Source organism: Triturus cristatus, chromosome 1_2 (genome assembly GCF_964204655.1).
Source record: "Triturus cristatus chromosome 1_2, aTriCri1.1, whole genome shotgun sequence".
Lineage (NCBI taxonomy): Eukaryota > Metazoa > Chordata > Amphibia > Caudata > Salamandridae > Triturus > Triturus cristatus.
The window spans coordinates 800,657,109-800,677,527 of NC_140580.1; positions in this window are offsets into that span (position 1 = coordinate 800,657,109).

Here is a 20,419-nt window from a genome sequence, read left to right on the forward strand (position 1 = left end):
CCAGCAGTGCCCAGACGCAGGAGGGGTATGTGCCTATCACTCCCAGCAGTTCCCAGTCACAGCAGGGGTGTGTGCAGAGTCCTCCCAGCAGTGCCCAGAAGCAGGAGGGGTGTGTGCCTATAACTCCCAGCAGTGCCCAGAGTCAGGAGGGGTGGGTGCAGAGTCCTCCCAGCAGTGCCCAGTCACAAGAGGGGTGTGTGCAGAGTCCTCCCAGCAGTGCCCAGACACAGGAGGGGTGGGTGCAGAGTCCTCCCAGCAGTGCCCAGTCACAGGAGGGGTATGTGCAGAGTCCTCCCAGCAGTGCCCAGTCACAGGAGGGGTGTGTGCAGAGTCCTCCCAGCAGTGCCCAGTCACAAGAGGGGTGTGTGCAGAGTCCTCCCAGCAGTGCCCAGACACAGGAGGGGTGGGTGCAGAGTCCTCCCAGCAGTGCCCAGTCACAGGAGGGGTGTGTGCAGAGTCCTCCCATCAGTGCCCAGACGCAGGAGGGGTGGGTGTAGAGTCCTCCCAGCAGTGCCCAGACACAGGAGGGGTGGGTGCAGAGTCCTCCCAGCAGTGCCCAGTCACAGGAGGGGTGTGTGCAGTGTCCTCTCAGCAGTGCCCAAATGCAGGAGGGGTGGGTGTAGAGTCCTCCCAGCAGTGCCCAGACGCAGGAGGGGTGTGTGCCTATCACTCCCAGCAGTGCCCAGAGACAGGAGGGGTGTGTGCAGAGTCCACCCAGCAGTGCCCAGTCACAGGAGGGGTGTGTGCAGAGTCCTCCCAGCAGTGCCCAGTCACAAGAGGGGTGTGTGCCTAACACTCACAGCAGTGCCCAGACACAGGAGGGGTGTGTGCAGAGTCCTCCCAGCAGTGCCCAGTCACAGGAGGGGTGTGTGCAGAGTCCTCCCATCAGTGCCCAGACGCAGGAGGGGTGGGTGTAGAGTCCTCCCAGCAGTGCCCAGACACAGGAGGGGTGGGTGCAGAGTCCTCCCAGCAGTGCCCAGTCACAGGAGGGGTGTGTGCAGTGTCCTCTCAGCAGTGCCCAAATGCAGGAGGGGTGGGTGTAGAGTCCTCCCAGCAGTGCCCAGACGCAGGAGGGGTGTGTGCCTATCACTCCCAGCAGTGCCCAGAGACAGGAGGGGTGTGTGCAGAGTCCACCCAGCAGTGCCCAGTCACAGGAGGGGTGTGTGCAGAGTCCTCCCAGCAGTGCCCAGTCACAAGAGGGGTGTGTGCCTAACACTCACAGCAGTGCCCAGACACAGGAGGGGTGTGTGCAGAGTCCTCCCAGCAGTGCCCAGACACAGGAGGGGTGTGTGCCTATCACTCCCAGCAGTGCCCAGTCACAGGAGGGGTGTGTGCAGAGTCCACCCAGCAGTGCCCAGACGCAGGAGGGGTGTGTGCCTATCACTCCCAGCAGTGCCCAGAGACAGAAGGGGTGGGTGCAGAGTCCTCCCAGCAGTGCCCAGTCACAAGAGGGGTGTGTGCAGAGTCCTCCCAGCAGTGCCCTGACACAGGAGGGGTGGGTGCAGAGTCCTCCCAGCAGTGCCCAGTCACAGGAGGGGTGTGTGCAGAGTCCTCCCAGCAGTGCCCAGACGCAGGAGGGGTGGGTGTAGATTCCTCCCAGCAGTGCCCAGACGCAGGAGGGGTGTGTGCCTATCACTCCCAGCAGTGCCCAGAGACAGGAGGGGTGTGTGCAGAGTCCACCCAGCAGTGCCCAGTCACAGGAGGGGTGGGTGCAGAGTCCTCCCAGCAGTGCCCAGTCACAGGAGGGGTGTGTGCAGAGTCCTCCCAGCAGTGCCCAGACGCAGGAGGGGTGGGTGTAGAGTCCTCCCAGCAGTGCCCAGTCACAGGAGGGGTGTGTGCAGAGTCCTCCCAGCAGTGCCCAGTCACAAGAGGGGTGTGTGCCTAACACTCACAGCAGTGCCTATGGAACGCAAAGGGTGGAGTAGCCACAGATACCATGCCCACAAATTTCAGTAAGGTGCACAAAGACCCTGCAGTACATGTACCACATGTGTGCGAGGCTGGGAGTATACGCATGCATAGCGCAGAAAAGAAAACATGTCCACATGAAGTCATGTCAATAGTCCACATACACAAGTACAATGACTACCAAGGATGCCACGAATGATGCAGGTGGAGACATCGCTCAGCATGCATGTGCAAAGTTGAAGGAATCCGTCACACACCCAGCTAATGTACACACAGCTCAGCGCTAAATATTGGGAACACCCTGCAGGGAAGATGTCAGGGTACACAGATCAAGGAATACACCTTTGGACAATTTCACCATGCAGCAACTGCTTACATGAACACAGAAACCTATCTAACACCGTGTGATGGCACACAGATCCCAGGGTCCCCCCTATGACCAGCACACTACTACATTTCCCACACACCCAACACATGAACACCACCCAAAACCATGTAGCAGCCCCACCAACAGCAATACCAGCAAAGCAGTAGTGTTCCAAGGGGAAAAAAAAATTCATTGCTTTATTCAGCATAAACCAAAAAATCTTGTTTGTAGGAAGTTCAATATTTACAAAGCCCATAGGGCAGTCCAGAAGTCACAGCTGGATGGGGGACACAGTGGGATGCGTGTCCCCTAGCTTGCCTGCACAGTTACATTCCGTCGTCTTCCACAGGGGTGAGGGCATCATGTGGGGGGAAGAACCAGGCACCGCAGGGACAGGAGGGTGAAGGGTAGGCGTCGTGGGTGCAGGGATGGAGGACTCCACCACAGGGGGTGGGGCAGGGCCAAAGGCGGAGGCCAGGATCTCGCTGCACACCTTAGCAAGGTCCTCCAGGAAATCCCCTGCACCCGAAGGAACCACAGGCCCCAAGGAGGGGTGGGGGTCAGAGGGATGGGTCGCAGCCCCACTGGGGGAGGGTGTAGACAGGGGGGGGGAATCAACCACCCTGACCGGGGACTCCCTTGACTGCTTGCGGGGTGGTGTCACTGTGGGGCTCAGGGACAGAGCGGCCATGTCTTTGTGTGATATGTGGCCAGGAGAGCTGAGGGGAGGGGATTTGGAGGGAGTGGATTTGGTGGAATGCGGACTCCCACTCTGGCTGCGTGTCTTACGTTTGCCCCCCGACCCAGTGGGTGTGCCTACTTCACCCTGTGTGTGCGTGCCAGGAGGTGTGCGGGTGACCTTCCCTGCTGGTGTGGTGCCTGTGTCCGTCGTGGTGGGTGCATGCTGACGTCTGGGTGTACGTGGGACAGGCATGGGAGTGGGAGGTGTGGATGGGGCAGGGGTAGGGGGTTGGACGTAGCGCTGCAGGAGACCCACTGCTGCAGTCAGTGTCGAGTCTATCGACCTCAGCAAGCTGCGCTGGTCAGCCTGCGATGAGTGAATGCCCTCCAAGTATGCCTCCATGTTGTTGAGGACAGGGCTGTGGCCATGGAGGACATTAAGGATCGCAGCGTGACCAATCTGCAACTGCCGCTGGATGTCCACAGACTCGGCATTGGCGGCAGCAGTGGAGACAGGGGCAGGGGGTGCGGTGCCTGGCAGGAATGAGACATGTGGTGACCGGGCACGTTGGGAAGGGACACGAGCAAGTGGGAGGCAGCTGATGGCAATGGAGGGGGCGGGTGCGATGTCGTGCCGCTGTCAGCTGGTGGTGCAGCCTCCGCCCACTCGGAGAGATCATCCTCGGACCCGTCGGCTTCATATTCAGTGGTGCCAGTGGACAGGTCCTCGGCCTCACTCTCCTCCGCCTCTGTACCACTCAATGTGCCAGACACGATGTCAACGCTGGCACTGGTGCTCGGTCCCTCCGCTCCGTCTGTGCTCATGTCTCCCTCCGTGTCCCCCGACGATGCTGTGGGCAAGGTGAAGAGACAGCAATTAATCACACACCTGTATACATATGTCACATGAGTCCAATCTACATAGGTTACAGTGCATAGCCTGAAAAGAAAGATCAGTAACATCTACAAAACAAGGTACAGATGTAGGGCATGCAACACACAGTTGGTTGACCCACCATGCCAATGAAAATCCATGGAGAGCATGACACAATAGCAAATGACATGAAATGGAGTTTGACATAGGAGCCAGGCCCTGGGGACAATCCAGCACTGCATCTGCACCACACAGCGTTGCTGACAATAGGGATGAGGAGGGACCAAATCCATGAGCTTGAGGCACATGCTGCATAGGTAATACTCAAAACATGCCCAACATGACTGGCTCACTGCACCTTCAGTGTATGTCCAGCCAAACATCACACATTGGCCAGAACTAGCAAGGAGATTTCAGGTTTTGACATGTAGGCTTGCCCCGCACCAACCACCCCCTACATGAGCCAATTTGTTGAGACACAGGTGGCACTTACATCTCTTAATCTGGGTGAAATACACAGGGGCTGCCTAAATGCAAGATTGGACGCCAAATACCCGAGGTGCGCCTGTCCAAATAATCTTATACAAATGGCCAGCATCAGATGATTGTAACAAGACGCACAGGCACTGGCCACTGTGACTATGAACAAGGAAAATCAGGTCAGGCTGTACAGTGGACACTTGTACTACATTTCACGTCAATATACATGGTGCCAGGGGACAATGGCACAGAGCACAACCTATGCTGTAGACACTGAGAGTGTCCACGTTTTGTGATGACACACATGACACCTAGGAAAATATGCCCCAGGGGACAGTAGTGGCCACACAACTCCATGGTCCTGAATGGGAATGACTGCAACACATGCCACCATCCCTGCACTATGTGTATCGCACACTCATGCACATCATGTCACAGGCCACAACATAGGACATGCGCACTGTAAGGCATGACACTTGTGAGACTAACTCCCATGTCTGTACTCTGCATCAATGCCAACTGACATGGAACCCACATGTACTGAACTGGACAGGGCACAGGCAAGGTGCCAAAACCTGTTACACACCACCCCCACACATGATGCTACAGGCATAGTTCACGTGGAGGAAGTGCCAGCCTAGATAACCTTGTGAAGGAGTGACTACACACAGACCAGGGAACACATTGCAAGGAGGGGAAGGGAGGCAGGAGAGCACAGCTATACAGTGGGTAACTGGATCTGCACAGCACCTTTAAACCCTGGCAGTGTATCCATGCAACTGTGCACTTACAAATGCTGGTGAAACACAACAAGCACACATGTACCTACCCCCTTCCTGCTGCTGCATCTCCTGTAAGCGCCTCTCCAAGTCTGGAAAGACCACCGGCAGCACACGCTTGTGGATGTGGCTCAGTCGGCGGCGCCCGCAGTTCTTATGGCTCTCAGGTGAGTCCCCCAGCAGGACCCGTGCGATCCTCCGCGTCCAGCACCGGATATCCTGCCAGCGTTTCCTCACCTGGGACAGGCGCCGCTTCCGACCATCCGCACTCCTCACGGCGCTGACGGCGGTCAGCCATATCTGCTCCTTGGCAGAGGCGCCTACCTGTGAGGATGAACAAGTGACACTACATCAATACACCTGGCACATGTCACAGAGACACATATTAGAACACATTTGCTGTTTACAACAAGGCATAGTAAGCATCCTACGCATTGCACCTTTGTCATAGGGACATGATCCTCTGGGGAAGGGCAAAAGCAGTACGTGCCATTGAAAGGACACAGGTGGAATGAGGGCAACTACACAATCAATGATCCAGGCTCACACTGTGCATCAGAAGGTACACCAGGATAATGTGCAGCACCTCTGAGCAGTCACATGCCACAGGCCACTGACGCTACCGCAGCAGAGTACACAGACACACACAGGCACAGGACATACACCTGCCATTGCCAAATGCAGCGACAAACCTCACTCTGCACATGTGCCACTAGACGGGGGGGCTCACAGGTGTGGGGCTGGCTCTGCACGTCAGACACACAGCGAGAACACCCATAGTGATAGTGAACGTACAGGCGTGTGTACGGGCCGTACCACTACGAGTACGCATACGCGAGGACACCCATAGTGATAGTGAACGTACAGGCGTGTGTACGGGCCGTACCACTACGAGTACGCATACGCGAGGACACCCATAGTGATAGTGAACGTACGCACGTGTGTACGGGCCGTACCACTATGGGTGTTCTCGCGTATGCGTACTCATGGTGGTACGGACCGTACACACGCCTGTACGCTCACTATCACTATGGGTACGCATACGGCAGCACTCCCATAGTGATACGGGAACGTACACAGGCCCTCTTAGCAAAAGTACGGTGGTTTTCACACATCACAGTGGTGACAGGCAGCACACAGGAAGGAATAGGGCTGACATACTTGTCCATGGATGGACATCAAGGCATTGTCTGGCCAGTACTACATGTGTGGGGCACAGGTGTGAAAGGCTGTGATGTGGCACATTACTCCTGAGTCGAGAAGGCACCAGATGTATGATGAGATGTGTACACATGTAATGTGTGACAGTGCAATGTGTGCCAGGCATGCCCTTGACTCCTTTGACATGTGTGCATGTCGTACTGCACACTTGGGATGAGCGTCACTGGCATGGCACGGACACCAACACACGGAAGTGTTCCCTGAGGCCAGGTACAGGGGTTACCACACCTGACATGACACTACCCACGGTGCACGATGTGACTATGTCATGTATGTGTGGGGGATTCGCATTAGCTTGATGTTGGAGCTCCCTCAAAAGCTGCAGCTGTGTGTAGATTGACATTGCACACTGTTCCGCACACCATGCCACATGTGGTATCGGATGTGAGGTGCGTATGTATGCATGGGACACAGAGTAGCGTAACAAGGACATGTCTGCATCCTCTTTATGAATGTGTGGTGAGTCATCACATGTACACCTTAATGGCAAAGTGTGTGGGCTGTCCTAGTGTAATGTCATGTGACCAGTGGCTCTAGTGTTCCGCTACCAGTCTCTGCAATCGACATCCTACTTCTGCTGATGTGTGGATATATGTCACTCCTGTGTTGCGTCTGGCTGTTCACTTACACTGGGACACAGCTAATCCCATGCCATGGCATGTGGAGGTTCACAATCTCCGTGTGTAGCTGGGTCTTGGTAGGAGTGTCACCTGGCAGCCATACGTATCCAGGGCATGTGGCACATACCTGACTCCGTATGTAGCATATGTGTATAGACAGATTAACATGTGCTCAGTACAAATCAATTGTTGTTGTGGTGCACTCACTCTTCCTTGGCACTTCCAAATTACTGCAGAGCGCCGCCTCTTCCCCGACCAATTCCGGACTTGGCTGCCATGTGGGAGAATGACTGTATCCGGTGCTACCGCTTCCCCCAACGGTTGATTCTGGAGTTGACGGCAAGACTGGCACCACACCTGCAACCGCTGCACAGGTATCCTACTGCACTGACACCCAAGCTGAAGGTAATGGCTGCCCTACATTTTCTAGCCACGGGTACCTTTCAAAATACCATAGCTCATGTTGGTGGCATGTCCCAGAGCATGTTCTGCCGTGTGCTGCATGATTTCTTAGAGGCCATGTTGATTCACCTGGATGACTTCATCCATTTCCCAACCCCTGAAATGTTGACTGGGGTCAAGCGTGGATTCTATGCCCTGGGAGGGATGCCCCATGTCATTGGGTCCATAGATGGGACACATGTGGCTTTGGTACCACCACAGGCACAGGAGGTAGCGTACAGGAATCGCAAACACTACCACTCCATCAATGCCCTTGTGGTGTGTCTGTCCAACATGGTGATTTCACATGTCTGGGCTCGTTTTCCAGGATCAGCACACGATGCCTACATCATGAGGCGTAGCAGGGTGCCTGAAATGATGACGCAGCTGCGCAACGAACGAGCATGTGTTGTTGGTGGGTACACTCTGTCTGTCCTGTATTTTGCGTAGATTTCCAGCACGACCGCTTCTCCTGTCCTACTTATGTCCATGTGCTTTCCATGTAGGGGACGCTGGCTATCCCAACATGCCATGTGTGATCACACCTCTCTGCAACCCCATCACGCCGGCCCAGCTCCGCTACAACACTGCCCATGGCCGGACAAGGCGAGTGATAGAGAGGACGTTTGGCCTCCTGAAGAGCCGATTCAGATGCCTCCACAAGACCGGCGGCGCCCTCCCATATGCCCCGGCGAAGGTCTGCAAAATCTTCATGGTCTGCTGCATGCTGCACAACATGGCAGTTGAGAAAGCTGTGCCACTCATCCTGGATCAAGATGACCAGGACCATCCACCCGTGGAGGACGAAGGGCTTGGCAATGGGGCTAGTGATGTGGAGGATGTGGAGCCGCAAGAGGACATCCGGACTCGGCTCATACGCGACTTCTTTGCTTAGTGGTGAGTACCAGTGTCTGAGTGTGCACGCATTGGTTTCCGTGTGGCATGTGTTGCGATGTGTGTGTCCATCTGCATGTATGGCACGTGAGTCAGAGGTGTGTGTAGATGTGTCACTGGAGTGATGGTGCCAGTGATGAGTGTATTTCCCCAGTCATAATTGTGACCTAGCATGTTGTCATCCATACATGTGTCGAGTACATGCACATGCAAGTAGCTGTGCTTTTTGTGGCTGACTTCTTGTGTGTCTCTCTTCCCCAGGTACTTGCGCATGCTGTCTGCTGCTTGCATTGTTGTGGCACTGCTATTCCTCATGGACACGTCATCGTGTGCTGACTCAGCGTTACACGCACGGACAAGTTTGGAAGTCTCCTTAGGGTAAGGGATGCATCAGGGGTGTATTGGGTGTGGCAGTAGTTCACGATGTATGCACACTGCCCCTGTCGATGTTTGGTTCCTCTGCAGACATGTTGCATCACCATGGTACACATAACATGCAGATGGGTACACCTGAATAGATGGTCAAACTTGTTGACAGTCATCAGTGATGGGATTGTGGAATGTGATGATGGCATCAATGTGTGTAACACTGCCCTCGGACACATATGGTTTGCATTGGCTTGACATGGTGTGGGACTTCCACATCAGCGGATCAATGGTGTATGGCAGGCTCTCCGTGAGCAGCAGGGGGTGTTTAGCTGTTAGCCGACACTTGTGTGCCAGTTCCATAGATATCACGCATTTGTGCTGCAGAAGGGGGGTGCCAGTGTTGGACCCACATGTTAGTCCACATGACCCGTTCATGTGTACTCCGACTTGCCTCTGCAATCCCATATACATGACTAATAAAGGTGTCCCTATGCCTCCAAGGTGCCTCTTCTCAGTCAATGCTGGTGTGTTGCCACGGTGCATCCGGAATGTCTGGCATGGTTTTCCGTGATAGTGGCTATGTGTCTATCTGTAGAGTAGCAAGATGCAAGCTGTTTGTGTGGGATTAGACCGTGTATTGTGCATGATGTCCATGACTGTGTGGGTATTGTGACATGTGCCATCCCCATGCATCCAACGTTGGCCAGGCCACCATTCTCTGCATCCACCTGACTCAAGCTTGCAGGACATGGTTATGCCACCTGTCTACACATACCTGGGTGCCCCCCAGGACACTCCACATGATCCCTGACCTCTGCGCATGACTGTTGCTGTACTCAAAATGTCTGTCGGCACGGTTGTGCGGCCACCCCCTCATCTGGTTGGGCCCATCACGGGTGTGTATGGTGCTCCATGTCTGTCTTGCCTAATACACTGTGACCCGTGTGTCCTGTGCCAGACTCAGGCCCCAGGGTGTGGATGGTTGAAGTCAAATGAGAACTCAGGCATGTTTAGACTTTACAAGACACATGTAAGGTAATAAAGCAACCAGCAGGCATCTTCTCTTCATGGTGTGACGTTTTATTTTAGTGGGGGGGGGGGTTGACATGAGGGGCTTTCCGGGTGTGTGGAATCCAAAGTTCACTAGGGGAGTTGGTGTCCTTACCATTAGAAATCCTCAGAGTCCATGCCACAGTCTTTGTCAACATTGGTCAGACAGTGACCAGCAAGGCCATGTGGCAGAGAATGTCTTTTGATGCTGTGCTGCTGTTGCTCCAGTGGGCCAGGTGCCAGGCCAGGTGTCCTGGGAGATGGTGCTGTAGCGCCGACCCTCACGGTCTTTTACGTGGACGACCCACCCTCCTGCGGGGACCCTCAGAAGCAGGCCGTGACGATGTTTGGGATGCTCCATCGTATGTTTCCTCCTCCTCCTCCTGATCCCTCCCTGTGGGTGGTGATGTTCTACGCCTTCTGGCCCATGTTGTCGGCCATCCGAAGGAGTGTACTGTGAATTCCCGTGAACACCGTCACGAGCTCAGCCTGTCTGTCCTCCATCCTCCGTTGGTGTTGCAGTAGACAGGCATGTTGCTCCGCATGTTGCTGGGCCTGCTGGGTCTTGATCCCCTCGAGGATGGACACAACCTGGGCCATGCCCGTGGTGTCCTGCCGGTATGTGTCCAGGATGTTTCGGACATGGGAATATACCAGTTCCCCAGCCAACTGGTCAGGCTCGCGCCTCCGCCATCCTCCACTCCCACCACCCCTGCCCACTTGCACCTGGCATGCCCTTGTGGGCACATCGGGTCTCCGGGACCCCTGAGGGGTGGCATTGGCGTTGTCGCCTGCCTCCTCCTGGGTGCCCGGGAAACCGTGTCCCTCCTGGCCAGCCTGGCTGCATTGCGGTGGTGGGGCAGGGATCCTGGGTGTCTCCTGGAATGTGGCAGGAGTGGGGGTGGTGGTTGGCCCAGTTGTACCTGACGCAGGTGCTGCAGGTCGTTGGACACCAGAGGGGCCAGGTTGGTCTGGGTCGGGTTCGTCCACAGAGTGGTGAGAGTCGTCGCTGCCGGTGGGTCCGTCATGCCGCCGAGCCGGGTCCTGTGAGTCTTCCCCCCCAGTGTTGGGGGGTGATCCACGACGTTGACCTGTGTGTGAGAGACACAATGTTAATTTTGTTCCATGCAACATCCATGTTTCATTGGTTTAAAAGTTGGCACATTTCCTCTGGCAATTTGGATATGTCTTGCATTCCACTCACAGTGCACTTGTGCATGGGTATTTCCCTTGGGCACAGCTTTTGCGACTTTACCTATGTGTGGCACAGTCTAACTTGCTGCGTCAAGTGTGACTGCAGTCAGCAGTGGAGTGGGCAGGTGTGGCGAGCCATGCATTGGTGCATTCCGTGTAGCACTGTACGTGGGCACATGGAGTTGTTCCACACACTTATATGATGCAGGTAGCTGTCGTTGTGCTCGTGCAAAGGTTGTGACATGGCCCTGTGTTTTGCCATGGAGGAGAGGGGGGGTGCTGGCACTGGCCACCCTTGTCTACATGCACGCAGTCCACCTGCTGACGAGCAGACATTCCCACACACCACAAGGCTGATTTGCTCTCCCTGTGTCTCCCTCCCTCTCTGGCCCCCTCTCCCTCCCTCTGTGTGTCAGCCTCCTCCCTCTGTCCGTCTCCCTGTGTCTCCCTCCCTCTCTGTCCCCCTCTCCCTCCCTCTGTGTGTCGGCCTCCTCCCTCTGTCCATCTCCCTGTGTCTCCCTCCCTCTCTGTCCCCCTCTCCCTCCCTCTGTGTGTCACCCTCTGTCACCTCAGCCCAGCTTCCTGGGCACACACTGTTAGCAGATATTTGAATGGCCCTTGGATTGTTGATGTGAGTTTGTTTCTGATCTCCAGGCACCCATTGGGTGTAGTGTCTGTGTCTGCACTGCTGCTGTGGTGGTGTGTGCTGCCACTCTTTCACAGTGTTGGCTGTTCATTAGCTGCTGTCATGTGCAAAAATGTGCCGTCACCCCCATGTCTTAATGCAAGGCGTCCTCCATTTGCTGGCAAGTCTTTCCTGTGTGGGGACACACTGTTTGTCTGGCTGTGACCTAGGCCATATGGGCAGAGGGCATTGTTGTCTGCTTCTGAGTTGCACTATGTGATTTTTGGGGCCCACCCTCCCGCCATCCGGGTTACCGTGTCATGTGTTGGTGTCTTCTGTGGCCTCTGACTTGACATTGTCCAGCTGGGTGCATGGGGCATGGTGGCGCCAGTGGCATGTGCGTGTTCATGGAGTGTGGTTGAGTCATGCGATAGCTTGTGGTGGTTGCGTGCCTGTTTGTGAGTTTGGTTATGGATGATGTTCCCCCCATGTGAGGTGCGTTGTTTGTGTACTCACCCGGGTCTCGGAGTCCTCCTAATCCTTCGACTGCCTCCACCGGCAGTATGGCCATCACCCTCTCCTCCCAGGGATGGTAGTGTACGGGTCTGCGGGACGGCCCTCCTCCAGTGACGTTGGCCTGGTTGTGTTCATCCGTCATCTTGGCTCGGACCCTCCTCCGCAGATCGTACCACCTGGCTTGGCATTCCTGCTTGTTCCTTCTGGTGTCCGCAACAGCATTCACAGCATCGACGATCGTCTGCCACATGGCTGTTTTTGCTGAAATGCTGGTCTGTCTGACCAATGTTCCAAAGAGGTGTGGCTCGACTCTGAGGATTTCATCGACAAGGACCTCCAACTCTCGGCTAGTGAACTTTGGATTCTTGTTAGTGGGCATGGTGAGGGGTGTGGGTGTGGATGGTGGGGGGGGGGTGTGTGGATGGTTGTGCAGGTGTGTGTGTGAATTTGATGAGGGGGTGTTTGTGAAGGTGTGTGTGTGAAGGTGTGCAAGTGTAAGGTGTAGTAAAGGTTTAAGTATGGTGCTGTAGGTTGTCTGTGGGGTCTGGCAGCAGTGAGTCTGTTGCAAAGGCTCATGGTTTGTGTTTGTGGGCTCTTTTTATTGGTCCATTGGTGGGTGTGGCTGTGTTTGAACTTTGGGTGGGTGTGTTATAAGGAGTGGTTGTGTTTTGGGCCTCTGTTTGTTTTTGGCAGTTGCAGGTCAGTGAATGTGTTGTTTTAGTGGTTGTTGGACATGTTTTGTAGCTTAGTGCCATTCGAATGGTGTATTCTTGTGTCGTTTTGGTTTGTCCTGGTTGTGTACGTGCGTTTTTTGCATGTGTACGGTGTGTACATGGGCCATTTTGTTGTACAGTGCTGTCCTTGTGTGTGGCTTGGTACGACTCGTACATGCGGTTGTGATATTGGGGCCTGGGGTGCGCTCCGTACTTAGAATGTTGTGGTGGGGGTACGCTCCATGCATAGGCGGGTGGGGGTACGACTCTAACGTACACGGGTGTAGATACACGGGGGGTACGACACGTACACGGGTGTACATACACGGGGTGGTACGACACGTACACGGGTGTACATACACGGGGGGTACAACACGTACACGGGTGTACATACACGGGGGGGTACGATACGTACACGGGTGTACGACACGTACACGGGTGTACATACACGGGGGGTACGACACGTACACGGGTATACATACACGGGGGGTACGATACGTACACGGGTGTACATGCACGGGGGTACGACACGTACACGGGTGTACATACACGGGGGTACGACACGTACACGGGTGTACATACTCGGGGGTACGATACGTACACGGGTGTACATGCACGGGGGTACGACACGTACACGGGTGTACATACACGGGGGTACGACACGTACACGGGTGTACATACTCGGGGGTACGACACGTACACGGGTGTACATACACGGGGGTACGACACATACACGGGTGTACATACACGGGGGGTACGATACGTACACGGGTGTACATGCACGGGGGTACGACATGTACACGGGTGTACATACACGGGGGTACGATACGTACACAGGTGTACATGCACGAGGGGTACGACACGTACACGGGTGTACATACACGGGGGTACGACACGTACACGGGTGTACATACACAGGGGTACGATACGTACACGGGTGTACATGCACGGGGGGTACGACACGTACATGGGTGTACATACACGGGGGTACGATACATACCCGGGTGTACATGCACTGGGGGTACGGCACGTACACGGGTGTACATACACGGGGGGTACGACACGTACAAGGGTGTACATACAGGGGGGGTATGACTCGAACGTACACGGGTGTACATACACGGGGGTACGACACGTACACGGGTGTACATACACGGGGGTACGACACGTACACGGGTGTACATACACGGGGGGTACGACTCGAACGTACACGGGTGTACATACACGGGGGGTACGACACGTACACGGGTGTACATACACGGGGGGTACGACATGTACACGGGTGTACATACACGGGGGTACGACACGTACAAGGGTGTACATACATGGGGGTACGACACGTACACGGGTGTACATACAAGGGGGTACGACTCGAACGTACATGGGTGTACATACACGGGGGTACGACACGTACACGGGTGCACATACAGGGGGGTACGACACGTACACGGGTGTACATACACGGGGAGTACGACACGTACACGGGTGTACATACACGGGGGGTACGACTCGAACGTACACGGGTGTACATACACGGGGGGTACGACACGTACACGGGTGTACATACAGGGGGGTACGACACGTACACGGGTGTACATACACGGGGAGTACGATACGTACACGGGTGTACATGCACGGGGGTACGACACGTACACGGGTGTACATACACGGTGGTACGACACGTACACGGGTGTACATACAGGGGGGTACGACACGTACACGGGTGTACATACACGGGGAGTACGATACGTACACGGGGGTACGACTCGAACGTACGGGGGCTGGGGGGAGTGTTGGGGGCGTATGCGGGCACATGTCTCCATGGTTGCTATGGGATTTCGGTGCGGACGGTGTTTTTTCCATACGGTTGTAACATCGGACGCACGGGATGGATCGTGATTCCGCGGTCGGACTTCACTTTTCACATTTGTACAGTAAATCATCCGAGGACGTGTCGGACACATTTTCCGACCCGAGGACGTAAGGGGAACTATTCCGAATGCGAATCGTATGGTCTTTTTCCCATGCAAATCGTAATTGGCAGTTTGTACGGCACTTGTACGATTCGTACGGTAAAAAGACCGGATACGAGTCGTACGGGGAAAAGTTTTACCGGATCGTGATCGGCACCTTGATGTTGATAGGGGTTAAGAGATTAGAATGTCAGGGGTTTAGTTGATTCGGGGTGCATTAGTTTTGTTAAGATCAGGATGTAGAGTTCACGTTTTAGGGTTACATGATATGATTTGGAGCTCACAGTTGAGAAGAGTCACATGATTAGGGTGATGGGATTTGGTTGTATAGGCCCTTTCAGTAGAAACCGCATGGGACACATTAAGCACGGGAACGCAGGCAAATATTATTTTGATATTACGGGGATTGTAAATGCAATGTGACTGATACATGTATTTTTAACTTGTAGATACTCCTGATGAAGGTTTTTTTAAACCGAAATGCATTGAGTAAGAAGTGTATCGAACTGAGTGGAGGATTTGAAAATTCTGAACATGTTTATGTATAGGCCTGGATGGGCAATACTTAGAACAGTAATATGCTAAAAGTTATATGAACACATTTTTACATCCTTTGACGTGATGAAAAACAAGGATAAACAATGAAAATAAAATGGATAAACAATCGATTACTTTGGTGGAAGTGTACTACTTTGAGGCACTAATGCGTATACAGCTATGCAACCTGATTGTGACCCACTAAACGTTGGCCACCATTTTCAAACTTTAAAAAAGTTGGCATTTTCCTACCCAAACTATTTGGTGCCTGCAGCCTGTTCCTGGGTCACATGACTGGGTGTAGCTGGGAGTTGGACTCTATATATTATTCCCACCCACACAACGAGGTATTGGGTAAGCCTGTATGGGCTATCACTGGCAGGATGGGGGGCAGAGATGGGCACAACCCCACTTGCAAATCAATATGCTGTGCCTTGCATTCACACAAGGCTGTGTACTTCAGACAATTGCTTTGCTGCATCTTCAAGGACTAATCTGCTGCTTGAATTTGGCCTTAAACCCTCAGAGACCAGTCCTGCTGCTTCAGCCATGTTCCACTTCTTGAACCCAGAACTACCAGAGTGAATCCAAGGGTTAGATGGCTGGCCTCCAAATCAGAGCCTCAGGGATGATAAAGGCTCCAATGATCTTGAACCTGTACCTGGACCCAACCTGAGTGAGTCCTAATGCTCAAGTGGTGCCCCTCCAGTCCTGGTCCCTTGGTAGTGGTGTTAAAGGTGCCCAGATAGCCCAAACCCACAACTTACTACTTAGAAAATGTTTGGCTTGAAGCTGCTCTGAAAACCATAGGAAGACCGGGCAAAACTGCCTGTCTATCCACCCAAGGTGCATTGTGAGCCAAACATTACAAAGGTGAGAAGGAAAGACCGAGTTGACCACGAACACCTTGTGACCTTTGCTTTGGCCACGTTACCGTTAAGTTGCTTGCATTTTTGTCCTGACTCCGAGGCTTTCTGTGTGACTGTGTCACAAAAGTGCAGATCTGATCGATCCTCGTTGACCCCTTATGGAGAAGAACGGCTGCCAGCACGAAAAATAAAAACATGAATAGTGGAACACAAAAGTATAATCCGCACCAGAAACAGTAGCTCATGTTTAGCTGCTCACTGGATAGACACATATCACACAATTCCACAATTGAAATTCACAGTGTTAGAAAAAATAACTAGTAGATCAGGGATTGCTTTTCAAAATCTACTCTCTCAGAGAGAAACATTTTGGATAAAATACTTGGGAACTCTCATTCCTAAAGGATGGAATGACCACTGTGAAATGTTATGTATTCTGTAACACATATGATGCATTACTAATAGCAGGATTGTTGTTCTATATTTCAAATTGTTATAGAATTCTGATTTGATATGGTCTGTGATTGAAATTTCAGTATAATTATATGCTAAGTTTATTAAGTACCATCTACTTGTGAATCTGTGTCTCTGACGATCTTAGCACCACTTCCCACATACACTTATTGGTCTGAGTCCACTTTCAATGTAGTGGACCGGATCACTGACATAATATCGATTACCAAAATATCGACTACTTAAAATATCGTATATCATTATATCGAAATTATAAATATCGTTAACAAAAATATCGTCTACCCTTAAATGACTATGTAAATGACAAAATTATCGAAACCCGAAATATAGACAACCAAAATATAGAATATTTCACAATATCGACTATCTAAAAAACTATGACGAAAATATACTTTTAGCATAACACATACATTAACATTGTAATACATAATAAAACACTTAAATAACATTAAACATTTTTGTTCAAACACATACATTTAAAAATAAACATTCCATAAACAATATGAATACATTTCACTACATAAATAATTTTATAATTATTATACATGCATTAAACCACATTTAAAAATATCTTTAAAGCATTTAATACTACAAATAAACAATCACTTACTACTAATAAGTTGCTAATTAGCGTTTCCCTTACATGGAAACAAACAGCCAGAAAATAAAAAAAAAATCAAGGTGGACCAATGACATGCTCACATTTCAAATTAAACCAATGAAATGAAGCTACTAATTATTTGCACACTATAAAAACACTACATTTCAACATCTCTTTCACACTACAAACTGAAAAGAACAAATAAGATGAAACTCTACTCAACTGTTTCCTGAAAGAAGATTTACAGTCCAAAAGAAAATGTTACAACTACAGAAAGTAAGTTAAACTCTATTTATAAAGCAAAAAATCTAGAATGCTACAGCTGAAACTATTTCTATAAATGAATTTACTACACTTTATTTAATTACATTCATATCTCCTCTATAGATACTTTCTAAACAGACAGAAATATTTTGGACATCCCCACAACTCTAATATTAATCAATGTAAGTATATTTTAAATTTTTCCTACCCACCTACAAGTATTAATTAAAAAAATAATTCTAAAACATATTTATTCCTTATTTCTCTCCTCTACAGAAAACCACTAAACCATCCAAAACTACCTTCTACGCAATCACCTACTGGACCAAAGAAATAAGTAAGTATATAAACCTCAATCATTAAACAGCCTAAAATACGCAGCCAGAATGTTACTTTCCCCTTAAAACAGTATCACATTCCAAAAAATGTATCCAACTATTAACTAATTTTTTTCTCTTACCAACAGAAAATCTATCTCCAAGATTAAACTGAAAGCTTGAAATCAGCGAATTAACATCTTTCAACACATCAAATTAAACATTGTAAGTATATTCACTAAAATTTAAATTTATTTAAAATATCTATAACATTGTTTATATTTACAAAATATTTTTCCATCTCCTCTAGCATAATACAGAACAACATGACTGAAGGTGCAGAATTTATAACGTCTCAAAAAAATAAAATATTGTTATGTTATATGGGTTATGTATATACACAAGAAAAGCAAAGTGGTCTGAAAATGTTTTGGAAATGTAGCAAATACTACTCAAACAAATGCTATGGGAGATCTATTACAAAAGAAACCACTGTTCTTTCTGTAAAAGAACATAATCACCCCCCCAATATAACAGAGATAGAAGTTAGAAAGGCTCTTGAAAACATTAAAGAAGCAAGTACTAGCACTGATAAACCCACCACCCAAATACTCAAAGAACAATTATTAAAAATACCACACCATGCATCAGCACAATTACCCTCAATTGATTGTTTAAAAAGAACTATTGCTAGACAAAAAAAGACAAACTACCAAAACTCTACCTACCCCTAAAACATTTGAGACAGTGATCATTCCCCCAGAATTAAGCATAACTCACACTAATGAACCATTTATTTTTTTTGATAACAAATCTCCTGATAAAAGAATAATTATGTTTGCTACTGCAAACAATTTTGGTGCCAATTACGATCCGGCAAAAAATTCCCCGTACGACTCATAACCGGTCTTTTCACCGTACGAATCGTACAAGTGCCGTACAAACTGGCAATCACGATTCGCATGGTAAAAAGTCCATACGAACCGCAGTCGGAATATTTCCCCACACGTCCTCGGGTCGGAAAATGTGTCCGACACGTCCTCGGACGATTTACCGTACAAATGTGAAAAGTCAAGTCCGACTGAGGAATCACGATCCAACCCGTGCGTCCGATCTCACAACCGTATGGTAAAAACACCGTCCGCACCGAACTCCCATTGCAACCATGGAGACATGTCCCCGCATACGCGCCCAACACTCCCCCCAGCACCCATACGTTCGAGTCGCACTCCCCGTTAATGTACACACCCCCCCCTGTATGTACACCCGTGTACGTGTCGAACCCCCACCCGTGCATGTACACCCCAGTACGTTTGTGTCGTACCCCCACCCGTGTACGTGTCGTACCCCCGTGTATGTACACCCCAGTACGTTTGCATCGTACCCCCACCCGTGTACGTGTCGTACCCCCGTGTATGTACACCCCAGTATGTTCGCGTCGTACCCCCACCCCTGTACGTGTCCTACCCCCGTGCATGTACACCCCTGTACGTCCGAGTCGTACCCCCACCCCTGTACGTGTCCTACCCCCATGCATGTACACCCCTGTACGTCCGAGTCGTACCCCCACCCCTGTACGTGTCGTACCACCGTGTATGTACACCCCAGTACTTTCGAGTCGTACCCCCACCCGTGTACGTGTCGTACCCCGTGTATGTACACCCCAGTACGTTCGCGTTGTACCCCCACCCCTGTACGTGTCCTACCCCCGTGCATGTACACCCCTGTACGTCCGAGTCGTACCCCCACCCATGTACGTGTCCTACCCCCGTGCATGTACACCCCTGTACGTCCGAGTCGTACCCCCACCCCTGTACGTGTCCTACCACCGTGCATGTACACCCCTGTACATCTGAGTCGTACCCCCACCCCTGTACGTGTCGTACCACCGTGCATGTACACCCCAGTACGTTCGCGTCGTACCCCCACCCGTGTACGTGTTGTACCCCCGTGTATGTACACCCCAGTACGTTCGTGTCATACCCCCACCCCTGTACGTGTCCTACCCCCGTGCATGTACACCCCTGTACGTCCGAGTCGTACCCCCACCCCTGTACGTGTCGTACCACCGTGTATGTATACCCCAGTACGTTCGAGTCGTACCCCCACTGTTAGAAATGGGATTTCTGGTTGGCTAGGGCTTGCGCCAAAGCCAGACAGAAACCACCACTCTAGTCAGGGCAAGGAAGTTACACGCCAAAGATAACCCCTGCTCACCCCCTTGGTAGCTTGGCACGAGCAGACAGGCTTATCCCTGAGGCGATGTGTAAAGCGTTTGCGCGCGCACCCAGCAACAACACCCAAGGCCCACCACAAAGGAAACTCCACACAAGGTATTCTATAAAAATAGCCTTTGTATTATACACAACACATTAGATAAAAACACACACTCTACAATGTGCCAACAGGCACGGGCAGAATTTACAAGGGATTATATATACAGGGGACAGGGCCACCTGGACCACTGTCAGGAATTTGCACTTTTTAGAACATAGGAATAATACTGTAGACCGTTGCACTTACCATCACTGTAGCACTAAAATAGAACATGCAGCACCCAACCAGTAACTACTGGTATCAGGTAAGTACCACCTACGCAACCCTAACCACCGTAGGCAAATATTGCGCAGGGAATCAGGACCTCACTAGCAC